This window comes from Acomys minous, assembly GCF_964271855.1.
Source record: "Acomys minous genome assembly, chromosome: 6".
Lineage (NCBI taxonomy): Eukaryota > Metazoa > Chordata > Mammalia > Rodentia > Muridae > Acomys > Acomys minous.
Window position 1 is genome coordinate 101,175,962 of NC_140487.1, and position 19,115 is coordinate 101,195,076.

The following is a 19,115-nucleotide window of genomic DNA, read 5'->3' on the forward strand; positions in this document are numbered from 1 at the left end:
GGCACCAGTGGCATTTTGAACTCTAAGGAGAAAGATAATAGAAGGAGAGAGAGGAGATCAGGGATAGATTTTGAACATTGCGGAGACTCTCCCTGTGGCCTATGAAGCTTGGTGACTAGAGGCAGGAGGGACCCTGATTCTGTTGGCTCCAGAAGCAAGCAAAGGACGCTGTTAGCAAAGCCCGTGCAGGAGTCCCAAGGGCAGGCAGCTACCAACCAGAGGTGGGGCGCCTGCTGCCCCTCATCTCCAAAAGCCAGAGGCCAAGGCTGTAGTACAGCCAACCCAAACAGGCTGCTGGCAATGGGGACACAGATGATGTCTGGCCCTGGCCCTGGCCCTGCCAGTCTGAGTGCCAGAGATGCTTTCTACCTGATACCATTTTAACCCCTGTTTTATCCATCTGCAATGCCCTCATCCAGGCCTTCCTCATGTCTTCCCCTGAACTATTGCTGCAGCTCCCACGAAGGCCAGAAGGGTTCTCCCTACTCTCCAGGCTAGCTGTGCCATTCCCGGTCTAACTGTCTTTAAAGGGACCAGAGGCAAAGCTGTGAGAGACAAACTCTGTAGTGCTGAGTAGGACCCCCCTCCAGTCCCCCTCCCACTGGTGAATCACCCTCCCCTCTCCTGTGCTCTCCTTCACCATGCATCCCAATCCAACTACCCTCTGACATTTTAAAAATGTCTCTAGGTTGATCATTCTGTCTGCAGACTCTCTCTCCCTCTTCAGTCCTTTTCCAGCAGCCCCATGGCTTTTAGGCTTGGGGCACAGCCATCCCCTGCTCTCTCTGATCTCTGTCTCTTTGAGAGCCTCAGCTCATTGCCTTGTGTGTCCCAAGCTCTCAGGCCCTAGCTCTGTTAGTCCTGGCCACCTTGCCTTCTGGTCCTTTAATCACCTGTCCTGGTTTTTTTTTTTTTTAAATCCTGTTTTGTTCCTAAAATGCAAGGACTGTATTCTGGCTCTTATGACCAGGCTGGTAATACAGTGCCTGGCATATGATAGGCAGCCAGCAAATGTTTGTTGAATAAATAAATGAACAAGATTTCCAAGCAGAAATTAATTATAGACAAGGTTGAAAGTGAGAGGGGAGTGCATGGCTCCCCAGACACTGCATTTACTTAAGTCTTTCTTCAAATAGAATTTTCTCCTAATTTTAATATTCAGTCAGGGAGTTAATGTCACCAATATTCGTGAAATTGGATGCTTTCAAGAGAAGAGAAATAGCACACATGTACAAATAGCAAGAAGTAAAACTGAATTGTGTGTGTGTGTGTGTGTGTGTGTGTGTGTGTGTGTGAGAGAGAGAGAGAGAGAGAGAGAGAGAGAGAGAGAGAGAGAGAGAGAGAGAGAGATCTAGCTTGCCTTTCTGCTTTCCCCTTGCTAGGATAAACCCCAAAAACTTGGGGAGAAAAAGGGTTTACTTATCTTACATGTCCCCCATCACAGCTCATCCCTGAGGGACACCAGGGCAGGAATTCAAGCAGGAGTGAAGGCAGAAAGCAGGGAAGAAATTTACTTACTGACTGGCTTGTGCTCGGCCACCCTGTTTATACAACCCAGGGCCACCTGTCCAGAGGTGGCACCACAGTGGATGGGTCCTCCTGTATAAATTAGTAAAAACAAACAAACAAACAAACAAACAAAAAAAAAACCTGCCCCACAGACATGGACACAGGCCAAACTGATCCAGGCACTCTCCCAATTGAGACTCCTTCAGATGACCGGACTATGTCAAGTTGACAGAGTAAGGTATCCACAAAAGGGTGGGGTGGGGAGCCTCGATTGAGCATGGTACCAAGGAAAGTGGGAGGGTCTGGTTGTGGTCAAGAAATCCCTGCCCTGAGCTTCTGATGCCCAGGTTGCCACTCATACACCAGGACTGGTGACCCGGAGAATGTTCTGGAACCTAGTCCCCTCAGTTCTTGGCCTTGGTCTGCCAGAGGGCCTCTCTGGCTTCCCACATCGCCTCTGGTCTTCCTTTCAGGCTCCATGCCTCCTAAGAGGTCTGCCATCTATTTGTTTTCTGGAAGTGCTCTAGGCTTTATGCTTACAACACTGCCTCTACCGATGGGTGTTTTGGGGAATGAGATCCTTTACCAGGACCCCTCAGCATGGATGTCGTGAGCCTTACAAAGGTGAAGGAAGTTTGTGGACATAGTAAAGAATGAGCATAAGTACCTCAATGAGGGGTAGAATGGAAAGACGCAAGAGTGGGAGATGGAGCCAGGTGCGTCGTGAGTATCTGTCTATCCTAACCATAGCTGCTAGGCAGGAAGGTCTCCTTAGCAGGCATCCCGGAGAGCTGCGGGCAATGCTTTGCCGTGCACCTACATGAAGACTCTAGGAGAAGTATGTGTGAGCCAACAGGAGAGTGTCAGAGACCGTGAGCGAACATTGCCATGGGGTTCAACAAGGAACCGAACGCCAACCAATCCCACCTGGACTTCTCTAACTCAGAGCCCGGGAAGAGCCACTGTAAACATCAATGAAAGTTCTTCTGCAGGCACGGAGGCAGGGCATGGCTGGGATTTGTGACAGGCCAGAATGACACAAAAGACGACACTGGTCTCCACATGTGACCAGAGTGCTCAAACGTAATGCATGCAACCAAGAGACAAGGGGATGAGTTGGCCCAAGGGTGGACACATCTGGGAGGCCTGGGCTTGCCTCCAGAGAAACACAGACAAGCTGCAGGCCCCCTTGAGCCCTGTGATCCTATAGCTAGCACCAAATTTCTGCTGTGGCAACACAGAGGCCACTTTCTCCAACACTGGAGATTAGTATTTGGAGAAGTCACAGCTCTGGGCAGTTTGGACTCCAGAGACTTGTCTGAGAAAGATAAAAGAGTCGTGAGCTGAGGCTAGGAGACAAGAATCCTAGGTGGACAAGGAGCCTGGCTGGAGCAGTGGACAGGAAGCCAGAAGCATGGCTGAAGCATCATATTGTCTTGATTGACTGACTGATTGATTGATTGATTGGGGACCAGTGTCTTGCTACATAGCTCATTTTCCTACCCTGATTTTCTCAATGCCAGTGAGATTCCTGCTGCTTTAAAACAGTGGTTCTCAACATTTCTAACGGAGTGACCCTTTAATACAGTTTCTCATGTTGTAGTGACCCCAAACCATAAAAATTATTTTGTAATGGTAATTTTGCTGCTGTTATGAAGCATAATTTAAATATCTGTGCTTTCCAATAGTCCCTGTGAAAGGATCATTTGACCACAGGTTAAGAACCACTGCTTTAACAGCTACAGGTCGCTATTTGGGCAGAAGGTGGGTTTCATCCCTGTCCTTGCCCTCCCTAGGAAGGAGACTCAGCATGCCATGCAGCCCAGCATCCTATAGCTTGGAAGGACATTCTGGCTTGTCATCTGAAAATGGGACCTGGGATCCAGGGGTCTGTGAAGGCAGTGGGATCTCTCCATGTCCTTTGAACTGCTGACAATATCTCTTGGAGCTGAACACAGCGGTGCATTTACCTGTGATCAGGCTGTGTTAGGCTGATGACTCCGTGGCAGGTTCCTCTGCTCTGGGCTGGCACTGCAGCAAGTCACTGCGACGAATACACGCGCTCTCATGCTGATCTGGAGCACTGATTGCCAGCTATTGACGTCTTTGATGAATAAAAAATGGGAAGCCAAATTAATTATTTCTTATGAAATGCAGATTGTTTGGTAGACAAATATCTTTCAAATCCTGGGGCCCATCAGGGAAGCTCAGAAGAGTAACTTGGTAATTAGGGAGGTTGAGACTGACAGAGTTAGGGGAGGTCTCAAGAGCTCAACTCCATACCGCGCGCGACTGTCGACCCTATCTTGCTGTCTCTGTTCCTGGATGTCTTTGCGTCTTTGCCTGCTTCTGCAGACCTTTCTCATCCCATCCAGGCTTCTGGCGTCCTCAATTCCAGGTTGCTCTTTCTCTTATCTTGGTTTCCTTTCCCATTCTGCTTCTGTCTCTTGAGCTCCCAGGCACCAGCATCTCTCTGGTAGCCTTGCTGTGTCGTGCCATTTCTGTGATGCTCTCCCTCCTTCCTCCCATCCCTCCTCCCTGGCTTGCTGATGGTTCTAGGATGCTTTCAGCTTCTCCCAGGCCATCAGGGTTAGGGATTTTGTCTGGTGACCTTGCCTCGTTGTACACTTGTACCGCTACCAAGGTGGCCATGTCAGAAGACGTCTCATCCCTCCTGACCTTTGCTCTATTAGACAGGAAGCTTCTGCTTACTTCTATGTCCTTGGTGTCTGCTGGGTTGGATGGCCGGTCCCTAGCATCTCTTCTCTGCTGTTCCTCTTACTGTCCAGGTTTCCACACCTCCACATCTTTTGTGGCTACTGTTTGGTTGTCTATCCCTGGCTTCCTGTCTGTCTACTGTCTGTTTCTCCTCGACATATCCACCACCTTCCCTCGTGTACTCTGTCTGTCCCAGTCCAACCTCACAATCTCCATTGCTCTCCTTATTCTGCAGTGTGAGCTGGGGCATGGAGGCCAGGCCGCCCCGCACCCCCACTTTCCCCTATGCACTATGTCTTGTTGGGCCTTCTTTCAGATCTCTTAGATAGGAAGCACAAAGTTCTGCTTGCTTGGAAGTGAGCACGATATTGCCTCCTGGGTAAGAGAGACCACTTCTGAATGGCTCGGGCCCCTTTCCTTCCTCATCCAATATGTTCAAGGGCACTAAGGAATAACCCAGGACAGCATCTGCAGCCGACCCATGCCCAGCTGGCCTGAGGGGTGGAGTTGACTTTCTTGACCTGCTTAGGACTGACTTGGAGAGAAATGAAACTGCCCCTGGATAGAACCCATCTTTTCTGACTGTCTTTCTTGGCTTTAGCCAAATAGCCTGTAGGTGTCCAAGCTCTAGGAAGGGGCCAGCCTTAGAAGGTAGTACTTGTGGGATTGGAGCATCTGTGCTACCAAACCCAGAGACCCGGGTTTGCAGCCACACAGGCAAGATTCAAATGCCAGTTTAGCTGCTAACCTCAAGCCTCTGTCTTCACACCTATAAGAAGGGAGCAGTAGGGCGCTGAGTGGTCTATGATCATCCATGAGAGGCATGGTGCCTGAGCCACCCAAACTCAGCAAATGGCAGCATGAGCCATGGGAGGCAGAGGCCATGCATGGGATCCCTTCTGCACAGGAAGGGGTGTGTGTGTGCCCACTAATGGCAACTGTGAGCCTTTGACCCCAAAGCATCCAAAGGTAAGCATTCAAAAGGGCTTTGCTCTGCCATTGGCTCCCATTTCCTGCCTCAGGCATGACTCTGCAAACCTCCCAGACAGATGGCGTTCCTCTAGAACTTCTCTAGGGGCAGACACACCCAGCCTCCTTCCTTCTTTACCGGTCTTTTAGCTCCCCTTCCTTCCCAGGCAAGATGTGTTTCCTGGCATATCACCCCGGAGCGTCTTGCTTTCACACATGCCCGTTGGCTTCAGCAAGGGCTTCGTGACCCTGGAGAAGAGCTTTCTGCTGCTGCCCCCCAGGTGGTCTCTTCTGCATTTGCCTTCTGGACAGCTTGTTCAGGATTTACCCCCACCCCCACCCCCACCCCCCACCCCACCCCAACAAACTACAGGATGGGGAAGATGCCAGAGAATCTGCATCTCAGAGCCAAGTACTCACTTGAAAATACCTCCAAGGCCTTTTCCAATTTCCTGGAAATTGATGCTTGTTTCCAGGACTCAGATTTTGTGACTAGGCAATGCTTGGCCCCTGCCTGTCTCTCCCTTCCTCCTGCTAGGCCTGCCAAGCCCATACTACTGGCCCCCAGGAAGCCAGCCCACCTATGGGAGGCTCTTCTCCACACTCTGGGTATGGGGGAGGGGGGCAGGGCACCTCTCCTGTCTCCTTGCTGTGGTCCTAGGAATCTTGGCACCTGCAGATGCTGGTGGCGCTGGAGGGAGGTGTGACTTGCTTCCCAGCCTGCCCCACATGACTCACCACCTGCCTTCGAGTTTCTCTCCCCATCCTTACATAATCTTGACTCCAGGATTAAAAATACTCCGCCGAGTACCCATCCATCTGTCACTTTCCCTCTCTAAATATATATATGTAGTTATACATACATGATCTTATTTTTAAGACGCTTTAGAAGGAGTACTTCCATCACTTGTGTTGTAGAGAGCAGGTTTCCGAGTCAGTGCTGGCTTCCTGCAGAACAGCAGCCCTGGGGGAGTGAGACTTCCCGAACCTCGAGGATTGCAGTCTGTTTTGAGTAGGTTTGCTTTAGTCGGGGGATGAGTCCTGGGTACCACCTAGATCTATCTCAGAGCAGCCAGGACTAGCCTTCTATAGTATCTTCCGTAGCCTCACAGCAAGGAGAGGGGAGAAGCCCATTCACTGGGCCTAATCTAAGGCCCAAACCCGGCCCCCACCTCTCACTGTGGAGTCTCACTTCCTATGCGGCCTGGCAGCTCCTGAGCCCCTGTCACCTGGTCTCCATGTGTCCTTTCTGGCCTGAAGGAGGAGGACTGGGGCTTGTTCCTGTCTCATTATCTTCATGATACAGTCAAGTGTCATTGAGACCTGGAGGGGTCAAACTGCCTCACTCACTCACTCACTCACTCACTCACTCACTCACTCAGTCACTCACACGTTCTGCACTGGGGACTTGTCACAGCTTGAGTGACTGGATGAGAGGGTGCAGTAAGGGAGGGAGGGGAGACCACTGATGTACACTAGACCCTGTGTAGTCATAAGGTCTGGGGTTGAGACCAGGCTCTGAGACATGCCAGAGCTGTCCCGGCAAGCCTCTAGTGTACCCATCTGCACAGTGGGCATGACCTTTAGACCGTGGGAGCTGGCACAGTGCCTGGGGAGTGAAGTGCCCTAGAGGGAGCATAAGAGGGAGACTGGATCAAACCCTAGGGTGTTGCCGAGGAAAAGATGCTAGTGTAGGTAGGGTAGGCTGTCTCCGTGTGAGCCCTGCCTTCAGAGTGACACTTGTCTCTATGTGACTCCGCTGTGAGCCTTGAAACCTCCAGTTCACTGGGCATGCATCATAGGAGTATCCTATCCAGAGCCTGGGTTGAGGGCTGGGGGGCGGGGGGGGGGGGGGGACAGGCGCCATGACTCCAGTAACACATACACACACACACCAGAAGAAGGAATAGAAAGAAAGAGGAGGAGGAGGAGGAGAAGGAGGAGGAGGAGGAGGAGGAGGAGGAGGAGAAGAAGAAGAAGAAGAAGAAGAAGAAGAAGAAGAAGAAGAAGAAAGAAGAAGGAGGAAAAAGAAGAAAATAAATTTCTATAGGTCACAGGCTGAGCCCTCTGCCCTAGTCACAACATCTGGCTTAAATTCCTTCCAGCCACCCGCAAGGCCAGAGTCCTGCACCCTTTCCCCACCATATTCAGCTGGGCAGAGACCTGGTGCACAAGCCACACCACCCTACCAGCACTCCCAACTGGGGGTCCCCTGGCTTTCACTTTCACGGCTCAGCTTCCTGATCTGTAGAAGGAGGCAAATGAGTGTCTACCAAAGAGGAGACATAAGCTGATTCTCAAAAAAGCAGATAAAAGGGACAGTGGCTGGTCATAACCCGTTCACGAGGTGTGCTTGGGGCTGGAGGCAGTTCCTGATGCTGAGTCCGTTTTCTTCACTTTGTGCCCACCTCCTTCTAGATTCCTTGTGGCAGGCACCACCCCCTGCCTCCTGGGTTGCTAGCTGCTGCTCCTCTGGCTCCTGGGCCCATACCTGCTTTTCGGAGGCAGGCAGCTGTTTTCTTTCAGAGCTGTCTTCTGTAGGTGCTCACCAAGCACTTGTTACGTGCCAGGCACAGCCCCTGCCCTCCTCCCCCGCACTCCCTGCTCACTCAAGTGGAATGCTGCACTGGTAATTGTCTACTTGCTGGCAAGGCGGGCTTCTGCACTTCTTCCTGTTGTTGTTTTTGAGGCAGAGTCTCTCTAGGCCGCCCAGGCTGCCCTCCAGCTCACACACCTCCTGCGTCCACCCACGTCTGACCTCCTTCTCTTTTTTTACTGCAAACCACTGGGCTGTGAGTGTCCCCTACCCTACTCCAGAGATGGATGAGAGATCCCTTCTCATAGTCCCAGGCAGATCACATCCTCTGCAATGGACAAGAAAAGAAAGGGTCAGGTGAACATCTGCAGATGACCGCAGATGGGGCATCTCGGCGGGGGCTGACCTTGGCTCTTTTGGCTTCAGAACTAGGTGGCGGGTCTCCTGTCTGCCAACATCCTGGCCTCCCGTGCTTGGAGCATCCACACTTGTGTAGTCCTGCTGCAAACCGAGAAGCCAACAGAAGCCATTGCAGCTCCACGGTCTGATGAGAATGGTGCCTGAGCTATGTGTCTCTTTCTCCAGTCCTGTGCCACTCAAGGCAGGACTTGGCACCGTGTCAAACTGAGTTTTGAGCACAGAGACAGGTTGCTGGGCTGTGGCACGACCTGAGAAGAAGGCTGGATGCCCACACGGGGTGGTCTGTGCTCCACGAGAAGATCTGGGAGGAAAAAGGCAGAAGGGAGGAAAGAAAAGCTTTTTTTTTTTTGATGCTGCTGCATCTACGATTATTCGCAGACTGTTATATAATCAATAACCTGTCACTGCCTGGGACCGGGAATGGCCTTGTGCCCTACGGGAGGGCCAGCTTCAGTGATGGGGACTGTGCTGCGATTGTTATTCCGCTGGACGGGGTGGGATGGCTTTCAGCAAGCTTGGCATGGAAGGTGTGGAAGGTGGCCAGCTTGCTCTTCTGCAGCATGGGCACCGCTGCCTTTGCTCAGCTGTCCTGCTTCCCCTCTCTCAGCCTCTGCCATGGACCTAGGGTCTAGCATGGACTCAAGGATTGTGGTGTCCTAGAGCCGTTTTGAGTTCAGCCTTGCTTATGCTGTTTGTTCTGGATGGGGCTATCATGGTGACAGTCTAACGTGGTCACAGATGCACACTCATAAGCCCACTGCTCAAACACGCAGGTGCACGCGCATATCATATCCCATTGCACACACAGCTACACTGCTGCACAGGAGGCCACCTGTCCCCGGCTCAACTTCTGAAATTCACAGCTTCTCTGCACACCCCTCCTCCCTGTTGGAGATGAGAGGACTTGGCAGCGATGTCTCTTTGTCTCTGACTTTTCCTCCCCCGGCCTCTGGCTGGCTCATCACTCCCCGTTGCTTGCAGCATCTGCACCCAGACACAGGAGGTGCACAGGGCAGCCCTACACTTCCTCTCCTGTGGATGCAAGACCTAGGTAGGGGTGGATCCGTGGGGTGTGGGTTGTCCATCCCAGAAACTTGATAAACAGCCTTGGTTCAAATGGTGTCTAATGATTATCTAATGCATTCACAGATGCGCAGCCACAAGCTCATTGCTCCTACACGCAGGTGCATGTGCATACTCTATTCCGTTATATACTCAGCTACACATTTGCACAGGAGGCTGCCTGTCCATGGCTAAACCCAGCAATAGCCCAGGTGGTAAGACTGTCGACCACACCCAGGCAGCCACTCTAAATTACATCTGAGGGCACACGTAGACATCCTGTACTGATGTCATATGTGAGCAATGTCTGACTTAAGCTGTTATGCTGGGGCCATAGTTCAGTGGCAGAGTGCTTCCCCAGCATGCTCAAGGATCTGGTTTCCATTCCGAGGACTGCAAAAGAGACAAAGGATGGGACACCAGAACATCTGTATCATGGGTTAGCTGTTGGATTTATTCTAAAGACTTGTGTGCTTGAACACTTATTCCCAAGATGGTGGGGGTTGTTTTGGGAGGTTGTAAACCTTCTGAATGTGGGGCTTAGCTGGTAGATGTTGGTCATAGAAGTAGGTCTTAGGGTCAGAGCTTGGGATTTGAGGTTAGAAGGTGGGGTTCAGGGTCAGAGGGTGGGGTCCAGGGTGAGAGGCTAGGGCTTCATAGGCTGCGGGTCAGGATTAAAGACTAGACCTTCAGATCAAAGACAAGGCCTCCAGGTCAGAGGCTGGGCTGTCTCATCTGCTCACTGCTTACTGACCATTGACTGATGTGCCATGTCACCTCAGGTTCTCACAACCACCACCAGAACTCAGTCTCACCTCCATGCCTTCCAGCCATGTTCCCTCAGACCTATGAGCCCAAATAACCCTCTTCTATTTTCAATTACTTCTGTCAGGAACTCTGCCGGTGACGAGAAAAACAGCGTGTGCACTCCTTGGCCTCTTTACTTATAGAATCTGAGGTTGATCTTGAGTAAGATGCCCAGCACAGAAGACATGTCAGTGACAACTAGGGTACCACAAATGAGGCTCACTGACAAACATCATGTATGTGGGAGCATTTAATTCTCCCATCATCTCCTTGTAAGGAAAAAAAAAAAAGTGTTCCTCAAGGTCACATGGCTACTAAGGCCAGTGCTGACTTGGAGGTTGGTTCCAGACCAACGACAGCATCATACAATGCTCCTCCCACTCATGACAGCTCTACATTCCACGGGCAGAGGTTGGAACTGGAGGCAGAGGGTAGCCTTGGGAGAAGACCGCCATAGCTGCCAGTGTGGCACTGACCCACCCATGTCCAAGGCAAGATGCTACAGGCAGGTGTAGCGCTAGGAATGGAGGCTGATGCCTCTGTTCCCTGCTGGCTGGCCAAAGGCAGAGAAGAAGACAGCCTTTGGTTACCTGGGGAGAGAACTGTTGGGCTTTGGTTCATGGAATGGATGCGAAGAGGAGACAGAGAACTTGGCTTAGGGTTCATGAGGGCTCCTGGGGCAACAGTGGGCGCATGGTAGAGTGAGGTTGGCACGGAAAGGTCTGTGGATTGCCTACAGCAGCCCAAGGCAGAGCACGGCCCACTCTCTTCTTCCTGATCACAGGTGGGACTTGAGTGGCCTGAGCCTGTGTGGACAGTGTCAAAGTTGAGGTCACCTCAGGTGAAAGACAGAGGAAGGACTCAATGGATGGGGCACCTGTGGGAAACAACCCGTCTCACTCCCATACCACAGAGTGGTGTTAAGGGTCACCTCTAGTCCCAGCACTCCAGCGGATTGGAATTTGGGAAGAGGGTTGAGAGACTCTCAGGGGACCCAAGGCAGTGCCTGGAATAACCGTGGTTAGGCAGGAAGAGTGGTGGGTGTGAGGAATGGCCATCAGAGGTAGAGCAGAAATGGGGGGGGGGGAGAGGGGGGCAGAAGAGACAGTATTGAGGAGATGAAGCCTTTGGACTGGACCCCTGGATGAGGGCAGTCACTCCATGGCATAGAACAGTGAAGCCAGAGTAAAAGGCATCAAGTGGCATTTGGGGTGGGGGAGGGAGGGAGGAGCTGTGCTCCATATCAAGTATACCATAATTTTGAATTAGGGTCTCATCAGCTGAGGATGGTGTGCAACTGTTTATGTGACGTGACATGACTTGAAATTTGTGATCCCCCTGCCTCAGCTTCCCAAGAGATGGCGTCGCCACACCAGGCACTGCTGAATGGACTACATGAGTTCCTTAGAGTGGGGATTAAGCAGGGATGTGGCTTCTTGAATCACACACACACACACACACACACACACACACACACACACACACACACACACTGGCATTTTCTCTATTTGCCATGGGCTCTAGCTGAGCGAAGAAGCTGTCCATCAGGACTCATCAGAGCCCCCTCACATCAGTGACTCCCCCACACTGCCGCAGTTTCAGACTTTCCCACTCGCCTCAGGGAACACACAGGTGCTGGCGCCTCAGCCTGTATGCTTTCCTACCCTGGCCACCTCTTCACATTCTTTCCATCTCAACCTTAAAGTAGAATCATCTCACCAAGGAATCCTCATCACCTTAAGACCAAGTGGTGGGTGGTGTCATTCCAGGGGAATTTTTCACACCCTTGTTGTCCTTGGCATACTGAGATTACTGACTTGTCTCACAGACTCTTTTCAGAAGACAGCTATGATCACACGTGTCCTGAAGACCAGCAAGGTACCTTGTACATAATAGGCCCTCAGCCAGCATTTGTCACTGAATGTGTGTTACACGCGCCATCTACAAGGGGTCTGGCACCACAACGCTTGTGTAGCAACAGCGGATATCCAACATTAGTCAACTGTCAAAGAAATAGGGGCATTGGTTGCACCTGAGATGCGATTGTCTTTAGAGACATCTCCAGCCACCCTGCAAACAGGCGCTCTTCCCAGACTCCTCCATCCCTGTCTTCCACTGTCCACTAGGTTGTCTGTGTTGGAAGCAGCTGTCCTACTCTTGTGCTGCTCTCTGTTGGCCATGCCCAGCCTGGAGAATGCATGAAGCAGGAGCAGGAATCCCAAGAGGGAAGGCGTGCACAAGAGATTGTTGACATTTCACTGGGTTGCCCACCCAGGTTTCTTACCAGAAGGTCTGGGGACTGGGCTCGGCCATTAGGTCACAGCTGGGGACCAGGTAGAGACATCAGCTGAGGGGAAAACACATCAGTAGCCAGAGCCAGGGTCTGAGCAAAAATGCAAAGATGCAGGCTGAGAGGAGACGGATTTTATTTTTCTATTTCTGATTTTGAGAGTATGTGGTTTTTGCCAACACTGGCAAAGGACCCTGAGGAGAGCCACAACCCAGAGCAGGGCTGTGGCTGTGTGAAAAAGGGGGAGAGCTGGCATCAGGCACATGTAGGCCTTATTGATGATCTGTGCCACGCAGTCTGTTAGGCTTGTTCTGAGTCATCCTGGCCCCAGCCCAGTGCATTCTCCCACTCCCCAGATGGCCAGAGAAGCCAAGCCAGTTGCTCAAAGCCACACAGCTGGTCTATGGCAGGGGAGGTGTTTTGTGGTCCAGGGAGAAACCTGGGCAGGATTTCCCACATTAGACTGTCTTCGCATCCTTGGCTGACAGTGTTTCCCCTTCCAGCCCTCTGTAGCCTTCACCTCCACTCCTGCTTTGTGAACTATCTCAGGGTCATCACCCAGCCAGCACCCAATCAGTGTACAGAACCTTCCTCACAGCTGTGGTCCAGCGCCACCTGGTCCAGGCATCTCCCCATCTCTAGCTTCCCACCCTGACCAGAAGGGATCCCACTCCCAGTAGCATCCCATGGGTCTTGTCCTTTTCCTTACCCTTTGGGGTATCAGCTACACCACCACGGGAACTCCTTACCAGGCCCTTCTGGGGAACACGTGCCCTAAGGTCTCTTCAGTGGGAGAGGGAACACAGAAGAGTGAGGAGGTGCATGGGTACTGAGGGCAGATCGCCAGAGGCAAATGTCCAATCGTGCTATTTTATTTTATTTTATTAATTTATTCTTATTACATCTTAATGTTATCCCATCCCTTGTATCCTCCGATTCCTCCCCAAATTGTGCTATTTTTACTGGGCAACTTTGGGTGATGTTCTTTCCTGTCTGGCCCTCACCTGTCAGATGGTAAACTCTGTAGATGCTCCTCTTTGGGGACTGTGAAGCAAACTCAAGTGAGGAAACGATACCATGAAGTAGGAAGGAAGGCCGTGGACCAGGCTGCTCATGTGAACCACTTGGTTAGTCACCCTCCTTTCTTCTGGCTTGGAGTCCCCAACTGCCACTCTGATATGGTAGTAGCATGAAACTCCTTCAGCATCCCAGTACATCTTGTCTCTGTGACCCCTCTGTCTACATGGATGGTTCCAGATGCGTCCTTTTCAGGCTGGGCATTCCTTTGAGTCATGAGATGGTACCTTTGTTCTCTTGGAGGAGGGCTTCTCGATCTTTCTGAGAATGGATTAAACCCCTAGCAGGGAGGTGCACACTTAGGGTAGGGACCCTCTCTCTGCCCTGGTAAGGTCTAGCAGGTGCTTAGAATACTTGAGAATCCTTGCCCATTCTGGGTTTTGACCTGTGTTCCTTCAGTCCTAGCAAACTCCACTGAGAGGCTCACTCTGCCCTGGAAGCTGAGCCAATCTCGTGTGTGTGTGTGTGTGTGTGTGTGTGTGTGTGTGTGTGTGTGTGTGTGTAAGCTACAGTCAACCTGGGGCATCATTCCTCATGACACTTGTCTTCTTGTTGTTGTTTTAAACTTTATTACTATTGTTGTAAGTGCACTGTATGATAAGTGTGTGGGGGCGTGCCAGTGTGCGTGTGTGATGGTGAAGGTCTGTATGATAAGTGTGTGGGCGCGTGCCAGTGTGCATGTGTGGTGGCGAAGGTCAAGGAACAACTTTGGGGAGTTGTTTCTCCTTTTCCACTTTTATATGGACCCCATGGGTTTGAAGTCAGGTTGTAAAGTTTTCAAGGCAATACCTTTTTACCCACTGGGCCATGTTGCTAGCCCTACCTTGTTTTCTTGAGACAGAGTTTTCACCAGCTTGGGCCTGGTTGGCTGAAGAGCCACAGGAAGCTGTCACGTTCTGCTTCCCCACCACTGGGAATACAGAGCATGTACTGTGATACTCAGCTTTTTTTTTTCCCTGTGGGTTCTGGGGACTCGAACTCAGATCCTCATGTCTGTGATCAAGCACCTTAGCAGCTGACCTATCTCCCCAGCCCTGTCTCCCACAAGACACCACCCTAAATCCAGTGCTCTTTCTCAGCACGGGCTTGTCTGGCTCTGTTGAAGCCAGGTCTGGCTATTGGCCATCTTCCCTGGGGAACCGCATCGCTTTGCTGCAGAGACTTTCGGAAGCGTTTCCTTCTGGACAGCTTCCAGCATGGTACCCTGACCCCAGGGGACTAGCGATGCTTGCCAGCCCCTTCAAGCCATGCTTTACAGCCTGCTCCTCCAGCTTACACCCTGTCCGGACTCTAGATGGAAGAGAGTGAGGTAAAGCTGTTTGCTGTCCTAGAATGTTGACAAGGGCACATCTGGTTTTCCTGGGCAGGAGTGGTAGGACCAGGGCAGCTATGTAGGAGGCGAGTGCTGGCAGTCGCACACATAGAGCTGACAGTGTGGAGGCAGCAGAAGTGACTTCCTCGTGGGCCTGGCTCTGACCCATGGTCTCAGAGGCTCAGTCTCAAGCAGGGTTCCACAGCCACTTGTCAGCCTTTCAACGACCAGCAAAAACACCTAGGGTCCAAATGTGTTGCTTCAAACAGAAGCCCCTACTGATGTTCAACCCCCACCACTTCCAAGCTGTGTCCTCGGGCAAGCTACTCAACCAATCTGTGCCTCAGATCTCTCATCTAGAAATGGGATGCTCACAATAGGATTGATATAAAGATCCACAAAATGGTTTTGCACGCTCCCTAGCACTTGTATGAAGCATGCAATAAATATTAGCTAGTTATTATTTTCATCAAAAATGAGAAAACATAAAAACAATACTCTTATTAACTTAAGAGGCACAGGGGAGCAAAGCGACTTACCAAAGCCACCACATGAACATGGAGCAGGTCTCTGGCCTCCAGATTGGGGATTTTTTTTTTTTTTTACTCTCTAGCAGCTGCTTGGCTGTGCATTCGTGTGTGTGTGTGTGTGTGTGTGTGTGTGTGTCTGTGTGTACATGTGCGTTCTTTATTGCATAAAGCCACTGTATTATGTGTGCTGTCAGATATCCTATTAAAAAGCAAAGTGAAAAAAACAGTGAGCAGTCTTCCTCTGCCTGTGCCTGCACTGATTACAAAATTAAATTAAGCTCTGGGGCTCGCTGCCGCTGTTTGATGGGGAATACAATGAATTGCTCTTTGCCTCCCTGTGAGAAGTCCCTGAGACTGGAGCTGGGGAGCTCAGCCCCAGACAGTATTTCTTCCTCCCAATGCCAGGGGGGCAGAGCCTTCCTCTCTGGAAATGTTAAGCCCCTGCACCCGGCTGCCTTTTTATTAGGTTAATAAAACACCAGGCCCATCAAGTCTCCACCTCGTAAAGGTCAGTGAGTCACATCTGAGTGCAGAGGGGAGGTGGAAGGGTGGCTGCTCCCTAGAAGTGGGGCTGGTATAGACTCGGGGGGCTTGGACCAGAGGTACTCCAGGGGGCAGTGGGGACAACATGGCAGGCTGCTCTGTGGGCATCTGACTGTACTGCTTCAGAGAGTAGGGTCACCAGGGTGAGGTCAAGAGCTGGCAGGAGAATGGCTCGTGGTCTGAGTACAGAAGAGTTATACACTGGGAGCAGCAACTGGAGGGAGAGACGGTCCTCTAGCAGCATAGCCTTGGAGCATGCGCCTGAAGCTACGTTCACCTTGGATCTATCCTACTGTGTCAAGTACACAAGGATGTGAAATGGGAGACCCTGAAACTGTGGTGATCCCCTTCTCTCCCGAGGGTCTTGAGTGACTGGGCCCAGATGGGTGGTTCTTCTGTTCCATGATGTGGCCACTGGGTGACAGTAAGTGGACATGCCACTTGCCTGCAACTGGAAGCACAGCTAGGAGCTGAAGAGGCCCCCACTTTCCACCAGGGTGGGGTCCTCCCAGCCAGCACTGAGCATCCAAAGGGGGCCTGAGTTCCAAATGGTGAATGTAGACCTTTGAGGGCTTGGGTAAAGAAATGCACACTATTCCTTCTGTGGCATCCTATTGGTCCAAACAGATGGAGGGGAAGGAAAATAGATTCCACACAGCATGGGGTGAGTGGTAAGGAGCTGGCAGCCATCTTTAACCTACCAATCTTCCCTCTGGTTTCTCTTTGCCTCTGGGATAGATTCCAACCTCTTTACCCTAGTGGCCTCTGGGGACGGGATCCCTGCCTACCTCATCCAATTCTGTATCTTGTCTCCTGTACCTCAGCCACAGTCCCCTCCAAACCTTCTATCGTGCCAAGTGCTTCTACCACATGCCCTTTGCACTTGCTGGCATTGGCACTCCTTGCTTGACTGTCTTTCTTAAGGGGTCAGCCAAAAATCAAAAACAAAAACAACACCACATGACTTCTTTCTTGCAGTCAGCAAACATTTACCGTGCATATTAAAACACATTCCTTGTTATTCTCTATGTTAACACCCCTACTTTCCTTGAATAGTTTCTTTTTCCTTTCCCTGAGGGAACAAAGACCCACATGCCTCCTCACAGTACATGTACCAAGCCAGGCGAAGTGCTTGTTGCAGATGTATTACGAGCAAGAAAGCCATTGCTTAGTCTTGTGACCTTGACCACCTCGACCTCTCTGCCTCAGTTTCCCCATTCGTGACATAGTTAATTGAGAGTGTCTTCCTCACAGGAGTGTCACGAGGACACAGTTACTATAAGCAAAGCCCATTGCCGGCGTACAGCAAGACACCATCTACACACAACCCCGCGGCAGCCACCATCTCATTAGTGAGGTCTGGACTCGGCTGTGACAGAACCCAGCTTGAGTTCTGGTAGAGTCAAGGACCTCGCTGGCTGCCTCTCAGTCTCCATCTCAAGGGCCTATCACAGTGCCTGGCGCTCAGCGAAACAAATTTGCTCGTTGAACCGGGCAGCCTGTGTGGGTCTATCCACACAGAGGTCCTGCCTACTGTTTTACATTATTCACATCCTAGAAGGCTTTGCCCAGCATGCAATGCCCTTTTCTATTAAAGAGTTGTCTGTTTGCCATGTGGCTCAGGCGCTGCATCATTGACCTCTGAGAGGCATGGGCTGCGAGAAGCCGTGCTTCATATGGCTTTTGATTATCAGTCTTTTTTTTTTTTTTATAAAATAAAGGGCAGAGGCCCTCACTTGAAGGGCTTTTACTGGGGGCCAAGTATGGTCACTGCTTTGTGTATGAAATCACTGATTGTCCTGGCTGAGGCTTAGAGAAGGTTAAGTAACTCACCAGAAGTTCAGATCAGTTTGACTTTGTGTCTAGGCTCTTGTCCCTGGCCCTCCACTGGCACTGCCACACCTCTGCAGTTGCCCCTTGCAGAGAAATGGGCAGCTGGGTAAGCCAGTGGCCTGTGCCACAGTCACACACAGCTTCATGCTCAGAAGGTACCCACTCTTGGCTAGCCACCCTGCTGTTACCGTGTTGCAATCCTTGCTAGTTGCTGAACTAACTATGTTGTCATCTTCCCTTGCCGGCTTGGCCTCTGGAGACAAGGACCCAGGCAGGCACTTCTCCCTTGCATCCCTAACCACATCCCCCAGGCATACCTGAAATATTTGCTGGTCCTGGGAGGGGACAGGGACTTAGGTGTCCCAGAGAGATGGAGATGTTGAGGTCCAAACCCTCAGATAGTCCTCTGACCTAGCAGTAGGGGACATAGGCTCTCCTGCTTGGCTGGTTTGCCAGCCTCCACACCCAGACTGCTGCTTCTAGGTGTGTAAATGTCACGCCCGGCAGAGGGCAAACACGCGAAGACTGCTGTGGCCTCCTTGCCGTTTACCTTCCTGTCCAGTCAGAACAGAGCAGGAGACCGTAGGTAAACCCCAGCCACAAGGGCCACGCTAAAGAGCTGTGCCTGGGTGACCAGAAGGACAGATGGGAACAGGTCCTTTCCAGCTGAAACAGAAGGGAAGCCCACCTGGACTAGCTCTGGGAAGGAAGACCAGACAGGTATATAGTTTAATCCAGGGTCCTTTACCAAGCTATACAAAGCATCCATACAAAGGTGCCCTGCTATTCAGGCCTGGAGTATAGCTTTCTCTCTGCATCTCAGGTTAACTCAGTTGAGTCTCGCTACCTGCTTCAGGGTCTTTACACCATATTAGAGGATGGAGAAACTGAGGCACCAAGGGTGAGGAATGGCTTCTTCCTGGATGTTCTTGATCCCAAAGCGGAACTTGGGATTGTGGGATCTAGGAGTGGCCGAATGATTGATGTCTGGCCTTCTGGGCTTGTTGGGGGACCTGTCCGAGATGGGCAGTGCTCTCAGAGAAGAATGTGCTAGAAAAAATAAACCCCTCTGGAGTTGGGGAAACCTAAGGAGGAGGTAGAATGGATGAGAACACACCTACTACACATAGGGAGGCAGAAGAAAGGAAGGTGAGCCCTTCCCCTCCGGTCAGAGCAGGCCAGGAGACTGTGGGCAAACTCCGGCCATAAGGGCTACACGAAGGAGCCATGCTCAGATGGCCAGGAGAGCCCACAGATCCTCGTGGTCAGTGTCAAAAGGCAGTTCGTCCTTCTGTCTTTGGCCCCATATTTTACCCTGTTGGCTTTGTGCAAGCTCCCTAATGACTGTCTCCTAGGCTTTCTTCCTACCTCTCCCTGCATTTTCTCTCTGGCCACCTCTCTGGCAGGGCTTAAACTTAATCTGTCCCTTTGGCTTCCCCACAGCCAGTCCCTAGCCCCCATGACCGCTTTCGCCTGCACCCTTGGTGGTTACCCGAGCTGCAGGTGGTT

The 19,115-nt window shown here is 51.4% G+C and overlaps 1 long non-coding RNA gene across 1 annotated transcript; it reads right to left on the reverse strand.

The window, feature by feature from the left end:
- Positions 1 to 3,497: 3,497 nt before the first annotated feature.
- Positions 3,498 to 7,671, reverse strand: LOC311600782. The gene is made up of 3 exons (XR_014780359.1): positions 7,533 to 7,671; positions 6,060 to 6,199; positions 3,498 to 3,613 (listed from the first exon to the last, which is right to left on the reverse strand). It is a non-coding gene; the product is annotated as an uncharacterized lncRNA (long non-coding RNA).
- Positions 7,672 to 19,115: the final 11,444 nt, after the last annotated feature.